The 18,456-nt window shown below is 31.2% G+C and overlaps 1 protein-coding gene across 3 annotated transcripts in view; it reads right to left on the bottom strand.

Annotated features, from left to right (window-relative positions):
- LOC143225409 (glutamate receptor-interacting protein 1-like) overlaps positions 1–18,456 on the bottom strand; it is a 78,283-nt gene that overhangs the window by 44,430 nt on the left and 15,397 nt on the right. The gene's annotated exons all lie outside the window — the stretch shown is intronic.

Here is an 18,456-nt window from a genome sequence, read left to right as displayed (position 1 = left end):
ACAGCGGTAAGTCTCCGGATTACAACGCTAAAATCAGGGGTTCAAATCCTTTTAGGGCCCGGCATGGCCTAGCGCGTAAGGCGTGCGACTCGTAATCCGAGGGTCGCGGGTTCGCGCCCGCGTCGCGCTAAACATGCTCGTCCTCCCAGCCGTGGGGGTGTATAATGTGACGGTCAATCCCACTATTCGTTGGTAAAAGAGTAGCCCAAGAGTTGGCGGTGGGTGGTGATGACTAGCTGCCTTCCCTCTAGTCTTACACTGCTAAATTAGGGACGGCTAGCACAAATAGCCCTCGAGTAGCTTTGTGCGAAATTTCCAAACAAACAAACCAAACAAAACGCTTAACAAAAAACAAACAGAAAAAATTTGGCACTGACATATGTACTATATAATATAAATGTTCATAATGTTTCAAATGGATAAGTTTTCGAGAATTAGAGAAAAAAAGACAATATTTTAAACATATTAGTTCACTTAAGTTATTTGAAATAAAATTATTCTTAACACGACATATTCATGCCATGCATACAATAACGCTATGACTTGAGAGCGCCATCTATTGGGTCGCATTTAACGTAAAGCTACATATTTTTTCAGCATTCCACACGCCCAGCATGGCCAGGTGGTTAGGGTGCTCAACTCATAATCTGAGAGTAGCGGGTTAAAATCCCTGTCACACCAAACATGCTCGCCATTTCGGCCGTGAGATCGTTGTAACGTTACGGTCAATCGTACTATTATTTGGCAAAAGAGTAGCTCAAGAGTTGGTGGTGGGTGGTTTTACACTGCTAAATTTGGAACGGCTAGGGCAGATAGCCCTCGTGCAACTTTGCGCGAAATTCATAAACAAATAAACAAACATAATAAGTTATCGATCCTCACCTGTCTTCAATCTTATTGCTGAAATAACTGGGACAATGTTGACAAAAACATGAGACTTCTGTATGAAATAACTGTGACAATGTTGACAAAAACACGAGACCTGTATGAAATAACTGGGACAATGTTGATAAAACATGAGAGACTTCTGTATGAAATAACTGGGACAATGTTGATAAAACATGAAAGACTTCTGTATGAAATAACTGGGACAATGTTGATAAAACATGAGAGATTTCTGTATGAAATAACTGGGACAATTTTGATAAAAACAAGAGAGACTTCTGTATGAAATAATTGGGACAATGTTGACAAAAACATGAGACTTCTGTATGAAATAACTGGGACAATGTTGAATAAAACATGAGACTTCTTCTTTAAGAAATAACTGGGACAATGTTGAATAAAACATGAAAGACTTCTGTATGAAATAACTGAGACAATGTTGATAAAACATGAGAGACTTCTGTATGAAATAACTGGGACAATTTTGATAAGAACATGAGAGAATTCTGTATGAAATAACTGGAACAATGTTGACAAAAACATGAGACTTCTGTATGAAATAATTGGGACAATGTTGAATAAAACATGAAAGACTTCTGTATGAAATAACTGGGACAATGTTGATAAAAACATGAGAGACTTGTGTATGAAATAACAGGGACAATGTTGATAAAAACATGAGAGCCTTCTGCATGAAATAACTGGGACAATGTTAACAAAAACATGAGACTTCTGTATGAAATAACTGGGACAATTTTGATAAAACATGAAAGACTTCTTTAAGAAATAACTGGGACAATGTTGAATAAAACATGAAAGACTTCTGTATGAAATAACTGGGACAATGTTGATAAAAATACGAGATACTTCTGAATGAAGTAACTGGGACAATGTTGATAAAAACATGAGAGACTTCTGAATGAAATAACTGGGACAATGTTGATAAAAACATGAGAGACTTCTGCATGAAATAACTGGGACAATGTTGACAAAAACACGAGACCTGCATGAAATAACTGGGACAATGTTGACAAAAACACGAGACCTGTATGAAATAACTGGGACAATGTTGAATAAAACATGAAAGACTTCTGTATGAAATAACTGGGACAATGTTGATAAAACATGAGAGACTTCTGAATGAAATAACTGGGACAATGTTGATAAAACATGAGAGACTTCTGAATGAAATAACTGGGACAATGTTGATAAAAACATGAGACTTCTTCTGTAAGAACAAAATGTTCTATGTTTGTTTGTTACATATCAGTAGATCGAACAGCGGAAACTGACTGTCACTCTTATAATGCATTATCGATCCAAAATTATGGAGTACATAGTTGCTCAACAGGTTGCAAACCACAAACCTTCTAATCTGATTACCATAAGACATTTTATTATCTCCACATACTTTGAAAATACGGCATTTATTTTAAATAACGGTGAGAACCAACGTGATAATAAGATAGATACTGTTCTGATATTAAGCAGAAAGCTACACAAAGAGCTATTTGTCCTCTGCCCACCACGGGTACTAAAACCCAGTTCCTATCGGTGTAAGTCCGCAGACATACCGTTGTGTCAACCACAATATATTAGTTCAAAAATTACTTCAAGAGAAGGATCTAACATACCGTCCGTAAAAGCCATTTTATTTATCTTGAAATTCAACTCAGAGAACTTGTTGATAATAAGGGCAACACATTACCGTGTTTTAATACAGAACTTGTTGATAATAAGGGCAACACATTACCGTGTTTTAATAGAGAACTTGTTGATAATAAAGGCAACACATTACCATGTTTTAATACAGAACTTGTTAATAATAAGGGCAACACATTACCGTGTTTTAATAGAGAACTTGTTGATAATAAGGGCAACACATTACCGTGTTTTAATACAGAACTTGTTGATAATAAAGGCAACACATTACCATGTTTTAATACAGAACTTGTTGATAATAAGGGCAAAACATTACCGTGTTTTAATAGAGAACTAGTTGATAATACGGACAACACATTACCGTGTTTTAATAGAGACCTTGTTGATAATAAGGACAACACATTACCGTGTTTTAATAGAGAACTTGTTGATAATACGGACAACACATTACCGTGTTTTAATAGAGAACTTGTTGATAATAAGGGCAACACATTACCGTGTTTTAATAGAGACCTTGTTGATAATAAGGACAACACATTACCGTGTTTTAATAGAGAACTTGTTGATAATACGGACAACACATTACCGTGTTTTAATAGAAAACTTGCTAATAATAAGGGCAACACATTACCGTGTTTTAATAGAGACCTTGTTGATAATAAGGACAACACATTACCGTGTTTTAATAGAGAACTTGTTGATAATACGGACAACACATTACCGTGTTTTAATAGAGAACTTGTTGATAATAAGGGCAACACATTACCGTGTTTTAATACAGAACTTGTTGATAATAAAGGCAACACATTACCATGTTTTAATACAGAACTTGTTGATAATAAGGGCAACACATTACCGTGTTTTAATAGAGAACTTGTTGATAATAAGGGCAACACATTACCGTGTTTTAATAGAGAACTTGCTAATAATACGGACAACACATTACCGTGTTTTAATAGAAAACTTGCTAATAATAAGGGCAACACATTACCGTGTTTTAATAGAGACCTTGTTGATAATAAGGACAACACATTACCGTGTTTTAATAGAGAACTTGTTGACAATAAGGACAACACATTACCATGTATTAATAGAGAACTTGTCGATAATAAGGACAACACGTTACCGTGTTTTAATAGAGAATTTGTTGATAATAAGGACAACACATTAGCGTGTTTTAATAGAGAATTTGTTGATAATAAAAACAACACATTACCGAGTTTTAATAGAGAACTTGTTGATAATAAAAACAACACATTACCGTGTTTTAATAGAGAACTTGTTGATAATAAGGACAACACATTATCGTGTTTTAATAGAGAACTTGTTGACAATAAGGACAACACATTACCGTGTTTTAATAGAGAACTTGTTGATAATACGAACAACACATTACCGTGTTTTAATAGAGAACTTGTTGATAATAAGGGCAACACATTACCGTGTTTTAATAGAGAACTTGTTGACAATAAGGACAACACATTACTGTGTTTTAATAGAGAACTTGTTGATAATAAGGGCAACACATTACCGTGTTTTAATAGAGAACTTGTTGATAATACGGACAACACATTACCGTGTTTTAATAGAGAACTTGTTGATAATAAGGGCAACACATTACCGTGTTTTAATAGAGAACTTGTTGATAATAAGGATAACACATTATCGTGTTTTAATAGAGAACTTGTTGACAATAAGGACAACACATTACCGTGTTTTAATAGAGAACTTGTTGACAATAAGGACAACACATTACCGTGTTTTAATAGAGAACTTGTTGACAATAAGGACAACACATTACCATGTATTAATAGAGAACTTGTTGATAATAAAAACAACACGTTACCGTGTTTTAATAGAGAACTTGTTGATAATAAGGACAACACGTTACCGTGTTTTAATAGAGAATTTGTTGATAATAAAAACAACACATTACCGAGTTTTAATAGAGAACTTGTTGATAATAAAAACAACACATTACCGTGTTTTAATAGAGAACTTGTTGACAATAAGGACAACACATTACCGTGTTTTAATAGAGAATTTGTTGATAATAAAAACAACACATTACCGAGTTTTAATAGAGAACTTGTTGATAATAAAAACAACACATTACCGAGTTTTAATAGAGAATTTGTTGATAATAAGGGCAACACATTACCGTGTTTTAATAGAGAACTTGTTGATAATAAGGGCAACACATTACCGTGTTTTAATAGAGAACTTGCTAATAATAAGGGCAACACATTACCGTGTTTTAATAGAGAACTTGTTGACAATAAGGACAACACATTACCGTGTTTTAATAGAGAACTTGTTGACAATAAGGACAACACATTACCGTGTTTTAATAGAGAACTTGTTGACAATAAGGACAACACATTACCGTGTTTTAATAGAGAACTTGTTGATAATAAGTACAACACATTACCGTGTTTTAATACAGAACCTGTTGATAATAAAGGCAAAACATTACCGTCTTTTAATAGGAAACTTGTTGATAATAAAGGCAAAACATTACTGTGTTTTAATAGGAAACTTGTTGATAATAAAGGCAAAACATTACCGTGTTTTAATACGGAACTTGTTAATAATAAGGACAACACATTACCGTGTTTTAATAGAGAACTTGTTGATTATAAGGACAACACATTACCGTGTTTTAATACAGAACTTGTTGATAATAAGGACAACACATTACCGTGTTTTAATACAGAACTTGTTGATAATAAGGACAACACATTACCGTGTTTTAATACAGAACTTGTTGATAATAAGGGCAACACATTACCGTGTTTTAATAGAGAACTTGTTGATAATAAGGATAACACATTATCGTGTTTTAATAGAGAACTTGTTGACAATAAGGACAACACATTACCGTGTTTTAATAGAGAACTTGTTGACAATAAGGACAACACATTACCGTGTTTTAATAGAGAACTTGTTGACAATAAGGACAACACATTACCATGTATTAATAGAGAACTTGTTGATAATAAAAACAACACGTTACCGTGTTTTAATAGAGAACTTGTTGATAATAAGGACAACACGTTACCGTGTTTTAATAGAGAATTTGTTGATAATAAAAACAACACATTACCGAGTTTTAATAGAGAACTTGTTGATAATAAAAACAACACATTACCGTGTTTTAATAGAGAACTTGTTGATAATAAGGGCAACACATTACCGTGTTTTAATAGAGAACTTGCTAATAATAAGGGCAACACATTACCGTGTTTTAATAGAGAACTTGTTGACAATAAGGACAACACATTACCGTGTTTTAATAGAGAACTTGTTGACAATAAGGACAACACATTACCGTGTTTTAATAGAGAACTTGTTGACAATAAGGACAACACATTACCGTGTTTTAATAGAGAACTTGTTGATAATAAGTACAACACATTACCGTGTTTTAATACAGAACCTGTTGATAATAAAGGCAAAACATTACCGTCTTTTAATAGGAAACTTGTTGATAATAAAGGCAAAACATTACTGTGTTTTAATAGGAAACTTGTTGATAATAAGGACAACACATTACCGTGTTTTAATACAGAACTTGTTGATAATAAGGACAACACATTACCGTGTTTTAATACAGAACTTGTTGATAATAAGGACAACACATTACCGTGTTTTAATACAGAACTTGTTAATAATAAGGACAACACATTACCGTGTTTTAATAGAGAACTTGTTGATTATAAGGACAACACATTACCGTGTTTTAATACAGAACTTGTTGATAATAAGGACAACACATTACCGTGTTTTAATACAGAACTTGTTGATAATAAGGACAACACATTACCGTGTTTTAATACAGAACTTGTTGATAATAAGGACAACACATTACCGTGTTTTAATACAGAACTTGTTGATAATAAGGACAACATATTACCGTGTTTTAAGTGGATGAGAAACTAATTGAACAAGTTTTGTGACAGTTAAGCACAAAGGGAAATCTGCGCTTTGCCCGCCACATGTATCGAAATCCGGTTTCTCGCGTTATAAGTCCTCATACATACCACTGAGGTACTTGTCTAAGTGGTCACGATTAAATAAACATGCTGCTATATAAGTTTTGTCTTACGTTTCCATCGCAGATAAAATTTAGGTATCGAATACCGTCGTGAAACATGTCTTCCCTTTTTAGTGTTAGGACATTATACTGCGACGGCCAACATCTTTAGTAAAGAGCAACCCAAGAATCAAGGGCGGGTGGTGTGGAATATGTGCCTTCTATCTAGTTTATCTCTTTAAAATTAGGGACAGCTAGAGCAGATAGACATCGAGGAAATGTGTTCAAAATCTAACAAATAAACTCATACATACGGCTCAACTTCCCTTCAGTAGTTCGTATTTATACTTCTTTGTTATTACTGTTAAGGTCTTTACATGACATTACCTTGTCCTTCAACATCCTAGTATATATTATTCTAAAATAATTTTGTTAGAAAATCATATATATATACATACACAATATGATCCAACTGATAATTATATATTGAAATCTTAATATATATATATATATTTTTTTTATTTTTTTTGCAGAACACCACCAATCTTTCAAACGTGCTATATCTTCATTTTTCATTAGTCTCGGTTGTAATAATTGTTACATTTGTTTTAAAAATTAACACTTGGTGGCGTTCTTCTCACGTCCAGACGATTCCATGAACACTACACATGTAAACATTTATTGTTATTAAACACGGGTTAACGTAACACACACAAGTTATTACACGTATTATAACTACAGTCATGGGTTTGGTTTGTTTTGAATTTCGCGCAAAGCCACACAAGGGCTATCTGCGCTAGCCGTCCCTAATTTATTAATATAAGACTAGACGGAAGGCAACTAGTCATCACCACCTACTGCCAACTCTTGGCCTACTCTTTTACCTACGAATAGTGGGATTGACTGTAACATTATAATGCCCCAACACCTGACAGGGCGAGCATAGTTATGTAACGATGATATTCATTGGAGGAACAAATATATTATTTTTAGTGTCATCCATTTTTATATTTCTATGTTCACAGTGTGTGACGAGAAAGGGTGGATATAACTCTATTGGTGCCTGTCTAAGCTTGCTATACTAAGGTATATTGCATGAGAAAATCACGATTGTACTTATCTCGTCAAAATGTTTATGTTCCTATTCATCCTACTGTGGAATTGAAAAAAAAAAATCTTCATATCAGAATTCTGTTTTTCTTTTCAATGATGGGAAATACCCAGAAATACACTTAACATTTTATTCAACACTTCTTTCTACGTCAATCTTTCAACTCATGAGAACGTCTTCCAGAAACTGGACACATGGCGTTATTAAGTACAGATTCTCAGAACTCGAACTCATATACAATCTGTCAAAACCATTTCCACGGCTTCTATCAGTCATTGTGTACTGTTAGTTGGTTATTTACGTATTACTAGTATTTTTAATTTCACATAACCGTTTAATTATATATATAAGAAGAAATAACAGCATGTGAAGTTATACTTCTTTTAGATAGTGTTAGGCCTAATATATTTTTAATCTCTACATTATTTATCTAGTCCCTTAGGGATTTCGTCAATTATTAGTTTATTTGTCTTATAGCAAAGTTACTGTGTCCACTACGGGAAATCAAACACCAGAATTTAGCCTTGGAAGTCTGCAGAGTTAATGCTGTCCCACTAAGGGATATTCAAGAATTATAAGAATGATATTCCAACCACACTATATTCGCCATATCCATGTCCACCATTATTATTATAAACTTTTCTAATTTTTACAAATCAGCATGAGGTTAGATAAATAACGAAGTTTCAAAAATTTAATTGGCCTAATATTAATGTCTTATAAATTATTATTATTCGCGAGCTTGTAAAAGGTATTCACATCATAACAACTATTGTGTGTAACAAATGTCTGTTATAAATTGTGTTTCAATCACTACTGTGCTATTGATTGAACAAAACGAGTCGTCAACAATTAGATGTGGCGAGTAGACTGTGATTAAAATATTATTATTATGCACTCTAGTAATTCTTGCAAAATATCTTAAGAAGCTTGATAACGAATGTAGTGTTTAGGAATATACTAGGCCTAATATTAATGTATTATAATAAATGTAATGATAATCACATTTCTATAACTTGTAAAAAGCGTTCATACCATAACAACTGTTAGCATTAGAAATTAAGTACTGGGTAGTTTTGGGTTTCCATCAAAGACGTTTCTCTGTAAAAGTGTCTTTATTTAGATTGGCTAAGTTTTAGTTTACTTAAAAAAAATAACAAAATTACTTATTTTTTTCAGCTTTGCTCTAATTATAAACAACGCCATCTATAGCACAGGTATACTCACGGAAACATGTACACAAACGTTTGTCATGTTATAGCCACGCGATAACAGAAAAAAAAACAAAGTCACTTCTTTTATCCATCCGTGAAGCCAGTGAAAAAAAAAAAAGGAAAAGAAAAAGAAACGTGTCTATTCTTGACTCACAACATATATATATATGTCTTGTAAATACATGACTGTAACTACATATATATATATGTCTTGTAAATACATGACTGTAACTAACTATATATATATATATGTCTTGTAAATACATGACTGTAACTACATATATATATATATGTCTTGTAAATACATGACTGTAACTACATATATATATATATGTCTTGTAAATACATGACTGTAACTACATATATATATGTCTTGTAAATACATGACTGTAACTACATATATATATATATGTCTTGTAAATACATGACTGTAACTACATATATATATATATGTCTTGTAAATACATGACTGTAACTACATATATATATATATGTCTTGTAAATACATGACTGTAACTACATATATATATGTCTTGTAAATACATGACTGTAACTACATATATATATATGTCTTGTAAATACATGACTGTAACTACATATATATATATATATATGTCTTGTAAATACATGACTGTAACTACATATATATATATATAAATGTCTTGTAAATACATGACTGTAACTACATATAATATATATATATATATGTCTTGTAAATACATGACTGTAACTACATATATATATATATGTCTTGTAAATATATACACTGTAACTACATATATATATATGTCTTGTAAATACATGACTGTAACTACATGTCTTGTGTATATACATATATATGTATATATGTCTTGTAAATACATGACTGTAACTACATATATATATATATATATGTCTTGTAAATACATGACTGTAAATACATGACTATATATATATATGTCTTGTAAATACATGACTGTAACTACATATATATATGTCTTGTAAATACATGACTGTAACTACACATATATATATGTCTTGTAAATACATGACTGTAACTACATATATATATATGTCTTGTAAATACATGACTGTAACTACATATATATATATGTCTTGTAAATACATGACTGTAACTACATATATATATGTCTTGTAAATACATGACTGTAACTACATATATATATATGTCTTGTAAATACATGACTGTAACTAGTTATGAGTTTTTTGTCCTTCACTCGCTAATCTCGCCCGCACACAAATACTGAGAGAGAAATGGAAGTTATAGTTTGAAACACAAGTTTGACCTCGGTGGAATACTGGTTCCGGTGCTGTGTAAATATGATTCTATCCGCATGTGTGTATAATTTTTCACCAGTAACAAAAACGCTGTCATGATGTAGTTCCACCATTACTCTCATTCTGGGTTGATCTACTTTAAAAATTACAGCGTAGGATGGTGTTTTATTTTATTTGCTTGGACTTTATTTACGTTTCAAATAATTAAGCTGAAATTTGTTAAAACGAGTTTACTTTCAAAACAGAACGACTATAGATAGACCAAGGTGCGAACTCACACATAACTGAAACATATCTCAAAGCTGACCATTATTTTATTAAACTACAGCTTGCCTCCTACATATAAACGTTGTCATGATAACCAAAACCAATAATTAATACTGTGATTGTCGTCTACTCTGAAACAATAATTGGATGTTGCCCAGTGGTTCGTTGTGGGATGTGAAGAGGAGAGTCCAAGGTTCAAGTCGCCGAACACGGTCTGCACTTTACGTTGAGTAGAAATTATACCATATCATTCAATACCAATACTTGGTTAAAATTAACCATGTAGGCGGTGAGTTTTCGTGATTACCGTTTTTATGCTTTGATTTGGTTTGAATTTCGCGCAAAGCTACTCGAAGGATATCTACGCTAGCCGTCCCTGATTTAGTAGTGTAAGACTAAAAGAGAGGCAGCTAGTCATCACCACCCACTGCCAACTCTTGGGCTACTCTTTTAGCAATTAATAGTGGGACTGACCGTTACATTATAACGCCTCCACAGCTAAAAGGGAGAGCATGTTTGGTGTGACGCAGATTCGAACCCGCGACTCTTAAAGTACGAGTCGAGTGCCTTAACCACTTGGCCATGCCGGGCCTTTATACCTTCAAGACACACTTTCTTCATTAGAAATACCTTGAAAATCCTCACGCGTTTTCCAAGACAAACGTGATGGGTCAAAGCCAGAGGTTAACTTTGGGTCTACTGAAAACGGCCTCTCATACAGATTGTAATTTCATTACTTACTAATTACAAGTATTTTCAATAGCATAAAACATTCAATTTAACTAATATTGTAGAGATGCTGTAAATAATATGATGTATTTTCCTTGTTTACTCAGTACGTAGAAAAAGTCAAGGTTACATCAAGGTGTTGGTGTGATGAGAAAACCCACTTGTGGAGAAAATTATATGTTAAAAAACGGCTGGTATTGGTAGAGAAAACACTAGCAGAGTTCGCTCCAATACAAGTGCTTTCTCTACCCATACCAGCCGTTTTTAAACATATAATTTTTCTGAGAATTGTATTTCAAAATTAGGGTGCGTCTTCTACAATATAGTGGCTTAAAAGGTATAAAATACAACAGTTGTTTTCACCCAGTTCCGAATCAGTGAGGACAATCTTAAGGCTCCTAACCTTAACATTTAGGCCACGTACAGTTACTTTTAGCCTTATTATGGCTGTGTTCTTCAGTTAATGATATAATTAGCGTCTAGACTGCTGCTATGTCTGTTGTACCCCGGTTGGCCTGGTGAGCCCTGGTATTATAAGAAAGGCCTCGTCGACGTTGGTTTTGAAAGATATATCTTTTTTGTTTCCACGTAAAAGTTCTTAAAATTACTAATTCACTTTTCTCCCGTTAACGCTGTGGTCATTTAACTTTATTATTATTACCGTCTGCTGGTTCTGTTAAATAATTATATTTAAAAGCCAGGGTTAGCTAAACACACGTTGTGTTATACACAGATCATAGTATATATAAATAAAACTTATCATTCTTGTTATTACATTTAATTTGGTTATATTAATATATCTATTATACATACATTTAGTATTTATTGTACAAGATTATTCGTTTATTTTCCACATCGTTTGCTGACTAGTATTATTGAGTAAACAATGTCACAGTAATTTACCTTTACTCTTAAGTGGTGAGCACAACGGAAAGACCGATGTGGTCTTCTTATAAGAAAAACACACACTCTTAAGTAAAAAACGTCATTGGTCTCAAGACGTTGATTGGCAAGACAATTTAAAGCTATACATATAACCGAAACGCTTCTTTAGGGCCAAAGAATCGGTGATATTGCAAGAGTCTTAAGTTCTGTTAGTAAGATGATTTATCGTTGTTTAATGGTGTTTCAGCAACATGAGTCTGTTAGTGAGATGATTTGTCGTTGCTACATATATATATGTCTTGTAAATACATGACTGTAACTACATATATATATATATATGTCTTGTAAATACATGACTGTAACTACATATATATATATATATGTCTTGTAAATACATGACTGTAACTACATATATATATATATGTCTTGTAAATACATGACTGTAATTACATATATATATATGTCTTGTAAATACATGACTGTAAATACATATATATATATGTCTTGTAAATACATGACTGTAAATACATATATATATATGTCTTGTAAATACATGACTGTAATTACATATATATATATGTCTTGTAAATACATGACTGTAACTACATATATATATATGTCTTGTAAATACATGACTGTAACTACATATATATATATATGTCTTGTAAATACATGACTGTAACTACATATATATATGTCTTGTAAATACATGACTGTAACTACATATATATGTCTTGTAAATACATGACTGTAACTACATATATATGTCTTGTAAATACATGACTGTAATTACATATATATATATGTCTTGTAAATACATGACTGTAATTACATATATATATATGTCTTGTAAATACATGACTGTAACTACACATATATATATGTCTTGTAAATACATGACTGTAACTACATATATATATGTCTTGTAAATACATGACTGTAACTACATATATATATATATGTCTTGTAAATACGTGACTGTAACTACATATATATATGTCTTGTAAATACGTGACTGTAACTACATATATATATGTCTTGTAAATACATGACTGTAACTACATATATATATGTCTTGTAAATACATGACTGTAACTACATATATATATGTCTTGTAAATACATGACTGTAACTACATATATATATGTCTTGTAAATACATGACTGTAACTACATATATATATATATATGTCTTGTAAATACATGACTGTAACTACATATATATATGTCTTGTAAATACATGACTGTAACTACATATATATATATATGTCTTGTAAATACATGACTGTAACTACATATATATATGTCTTGTAAATACATGACTGTAACTACATATATATATGTCTTGTAAATACATGACTGTAACTACATATATATATATATATATATATATGTCTTGTAAATACATGACTGTAACTACATATATATATGTCTTGTAAATACATGACTGTAACTACATATATATATGTCTTGTAAATACATGACTGTAACTACATATATATATATGTCTTGTAAATACGACTGTAACTACATATATATATATACATGTCTTGTAAATACGACTGTAACTACATATATATATGTCTTGTAAATACGACTGTAACTACATATATATATGTCTTGTAAATACATGACTGTAACTACATATATATATGTCTTGTAAATACATGACTGTAACTACATATATATATGTCTTGTAAATACATGACTAACTACATATATATATATATGTCTTGTAAATACATGACTAACTACATATATATATATATGTCTTGTAAATACGACTGTAACTACATATATATATATGTCTTGTAAATACATGACTGTAACTACATATATATATATATGTCTTGTAAATACATGACTGTAACTACATATATATATGTCTTGTAAATACATGACTGTAACTACATATATATGTCTTGTAAATACATGACTGTAACTACATATATATATGTCTTGTAAATACATGACTGTAACTACATATATATATATGTCTTGTAAATACATGACTGTAACTACATATATATATATATGTCTTGTAAATACATGACTGTAACTACATATATATATGTCTTGTAAATACATGACTGTAACTACATATATATATGTCTTGTATATACATGACTGTAACTACATATATATGTCTTGTAAATATATGACTGTAACTACATATATATATGTCTTGTAAATACATGACTGTAATTACATATATATGTCTTGTAAATACATGACTGTAACTACATATATATATATATGTCTTGTAAATACATGACTGTAACTACATATATATATGTCTTGTAAATACATGACTGTAACTACATATATATATGTCTTGTAAATACATGACTGTAACTACATATATATATATGTCTTGTAAATACGACTGTAACTACATATATATATATATATGTCTTGTAAATACGACTGTAACTACATATATATATGTCTTGTAAATACATGACTGAAACTACATATATATATGTCTTGTAAATACATGACTAACTACATATATATATGTCTTGTAAATACATGACTAACTACATATATATATATATGTCTTGTAAATACGACTGTAACTACATATATATATATGGCTTGTAAATACATGACTGTAACTACATATATATATATGTCTTGTAAATACATGACTGTAACTACATATATATATATATGTCTTGTAAATACATGACTGTAACTACATATATATATATATGTCTTGTAAATACATGACTGTAATTACATATATATATGTCTTGTAAATACATGACTGTAACTACATATATATATGTCTTGTAAATACATCACTGTAACTACATATATATATATATGTCTTGTAAACACATGACTGTAACTACATATATATATGTCTTGTAAATACATGACTGTAACTACATATATATATATATGTCTTGTAAATACATGACTGTAACTACATATATATATATATGTCTTGTAAATACATGACTGTAACTACATATATATATATATATATATATGTCTTGTAAATACGACTGTAACTACATATATATATATGTCTTGTAAATACATGACTGTAATTACATATATATATATGTCTTGTAAATAAATGACTGTAACTACATATATATATATATGTCTTGTAAATACATGACTGTAACTACATATATATATATATGTCTTGTAAATACATGACTGTAACTACATATATATATATGTCTTGTAAATACATGACTGTAACTACATATATATGTCTTGTAAATACATGACTGTAACTACATATATATATATGTCTTGTAAATACATGACTGTAACTACATATATATATATGTCTTGTAAATACATGACTGGAACTAGTTATGAGTTTTTTGTCCTTCACTCGCTAATCTCGCCCGCACACAAATACTGAGAGAGAAATGGAAGTTATAGTTTGAAACACAAGTTTGACCTCGGTGGAATACTGGTTCCGGTGCTGTGTAAATATGATTCTGTCCGCATGTGTGTATAATTTTTCACCAGTAACAAAAACGCTGTCATGATGTAGTTCCACCATTACTCTCATTCTGGGTTGATCTACTTTAAAAATTACAGCGTAGGATGGTGTTTTATTTTATTTGCTTGGACTTTATTTACGTTTCAAATAATTAAGCTGAAATTTGTTAAAACGAGTTTACTTTCAAAACAGAACGACTATAGATAGACCAAGGTGCGAACTCACACATAAATGAAACATATCTCAAAGCTGACCATTATTTTATTAAACTACAGCTTGCCTCCTACATATAAACGTTGTCATGATAACCAAAACCAATAATTAATACTGTGATTGTCGTCTACTCTGAAACAATAATTGGATGTTGCCCAGTGGTTCGTTGTGGGATGTGAAGAGGAGAGTCCAAGGTTCAAGTCGCCGAACACGCTCTGCACTTTACGTTGAGTAGAAATTATACCATATCATTCAATACCAATACTTGGTTAAAATTAACCATGTAGGCGGTGAGTTTTGGTGATTACCGTTTTTATGCTTTGATTTGGTTTGAATTTCGCGCAAAGCTACTCGAAGGATATCTACGCTAGCCGTCCCTGATTTAGTAGTGTAAGACTAAAAAAAAGGCAGCTAGTCATCACCACCCACTGCCAACTCTTGGGCTACTCTTTTAGCAATTAATAGTGGGACTGACCGTTACATTATAACGCCTCCACAGCTAAAAGGGAGAGCATGTTTGGTGTGACGCAGATTCGAACCCGCGACTCTTAAAGTACGAGTCGAGTGCCTTAACCACTTGGCCATGCCGGGCCTTTATACCTTCCAAGACACACTTTCTTCATTAGAAATACCTTGAAAATCCTCACGCGTTTTCCAAGACAAACGTGATGGGTCAAAGCCAGAGGTTAACTTTGGGTCTACTGAAAACGGCCTCTCATACAGATTGTAATTTCATTACTTACTAATTACAAGTATTTTCAATAGCATAAAACATTCAATTTAACTAATATTGTAGAGATGCTGTAAATAATATGATGTATTTTCCTTGTTTACTCAGTACGTAGAAAAAGTCAAGGTTACATCAAGGTGTTGGTGTGATGAGAAAACCCACTTGTGGAGAAAATTATATGTTAAAACGGCTGGTATTGGTAGAGAAAACACTAGCAGAGTTCGCTCCAATACAAGTGCTTTCTCTACCCATACCAGCCGTTTTAAACATATAATTTTCTGAGAATTGTATTTCAAAATTAGGTGCGTCTTCTACAATATAGTGGCTTAAAAGGTATAAAATACAACAGTTGTTTTCACCCAGTTCCGAATCAGTGAGGACAATCTTAAGGCTCCTAACCTTAACATTTAGGCCACGTACAGTTACTTTTAGCCTTATTATGGTTGTGTTCTTCAGTTAATGATATAATTAGCGTCTAGACTGCTGCTATGTCTGTTGTACCCCGGTTGGCCTGGTGAGCCCTGGTATTATAAGAAAGGCCTCGTCGACGTTGGTTTTGAAAGATATATCTTTTTTGTTTCCACGTAAAAGTTCTTAAAATTACTAATTCACTTTTCTCCCGTTAACGCTGTGGTCATTTAACTTTATTATTATTACCGTCTGCTGGTTCTGTTAAATAATTATATTTAAAAGCCAGGGTTAGCTAAACACACGTTGTGTTATACACAGATCATAGTATATATAAATAAAACTTATCATTCTTGTTATTACATTTAATTTGGTTATATTAATATATCTATTATACATACATTTAGTATTTATTGTACAAGATTATTCGTTTATTTTCCACATCGTTTGCTGACTAGTATTATTGAGTAAACAATGTCACAGTAATTTACCTTTACTCTTAAGTGGTGAGCACAACGGATGGACCGATGTGGTCTTCTTATAAGAAAAACACACACTCTTAAGTAAAAACGTCATTGGTCTCAAGACGTTGATTGGCAAGACAATTTAAAGCTATACATATAACCGAAACGCTTCTTTAGGGCCAAAGAATCGGTGATATTGCAAGAGTCTTAAGTTCTGTTAGTAAGATGATTTATCGTTGTTTAATGGTGTTTCAGCAACATGAGTCTGTTAGTGAGATGATTTGTCGTTGCTACATATATATATGTCTTGTAAATACATGACTGTAACTACATATATATATATATGTCTTGTAAATACATGACTGTAACTACATATATATATATATGTCTTGTAAATACATGACTGTAACTACATATATATATATATGTCTTGTAAATACATGACTGTAACTACATATATATATATGTCTTGTAAATACATGACTGTAACTACATATATATATATATGTCTTGTAAATACATGACTGTAACTACATATATATATATGTCTTGTAAATACATGACTGTAACTACATATATATATATATGTCTTGTAAATACATGACTGTAACTACATATATATATGTCTTGTAAATACATGACTGTAACTACATATATATATATATATGTCTTGTAAATACATGACTGTAACTACATATATATATATATATGTCTTGTAAATACATGACTGTAATTACATATATATATATATGTCTTGTAAATACATGACTGTAATTACATATATATATATGTCTTGTAAATACATTGACTGTAATTACATATATATATATATGTCTTGTAAATACATGACTGTAACTACATATATATATATATGTCTTGTAAATACATGACTGTAACTACATATATATATATGTCTTGTAAATACATGACTGTAACTACATATATATATATATGTCTTGTAAATACATGACTGTAACTACATATATATATGTCTTGTAAATACATGACTGTAACTACATATATATATGTCTTGTAAATACATGACTGTAACTACATATATATATATATGTCTTGTAAATACATGACTGTAACTACATATATAT

The sequence above is a fragment of the Tachypleus tridentatus genome, chromosome 9 (assembly GCF_004210375.1).
Source record: "Tachypleus tridentatus isolate NWPU-2018 chromosome 9, ASM421037v1, whole genome shotgun sequence".
Classification (NCBI taxonomy): Eukaryota; Metazoa; Arthropoda; class Merostomata; order Xiphosura; family Limulidae; genus Tachypleus; species Tachypleus tridentatus.
The sequence above is the reverse complement of the archived record's forward strand: the minus strand, read 5'-3'. Positions and strand labels throughout refer to the sequence as shown.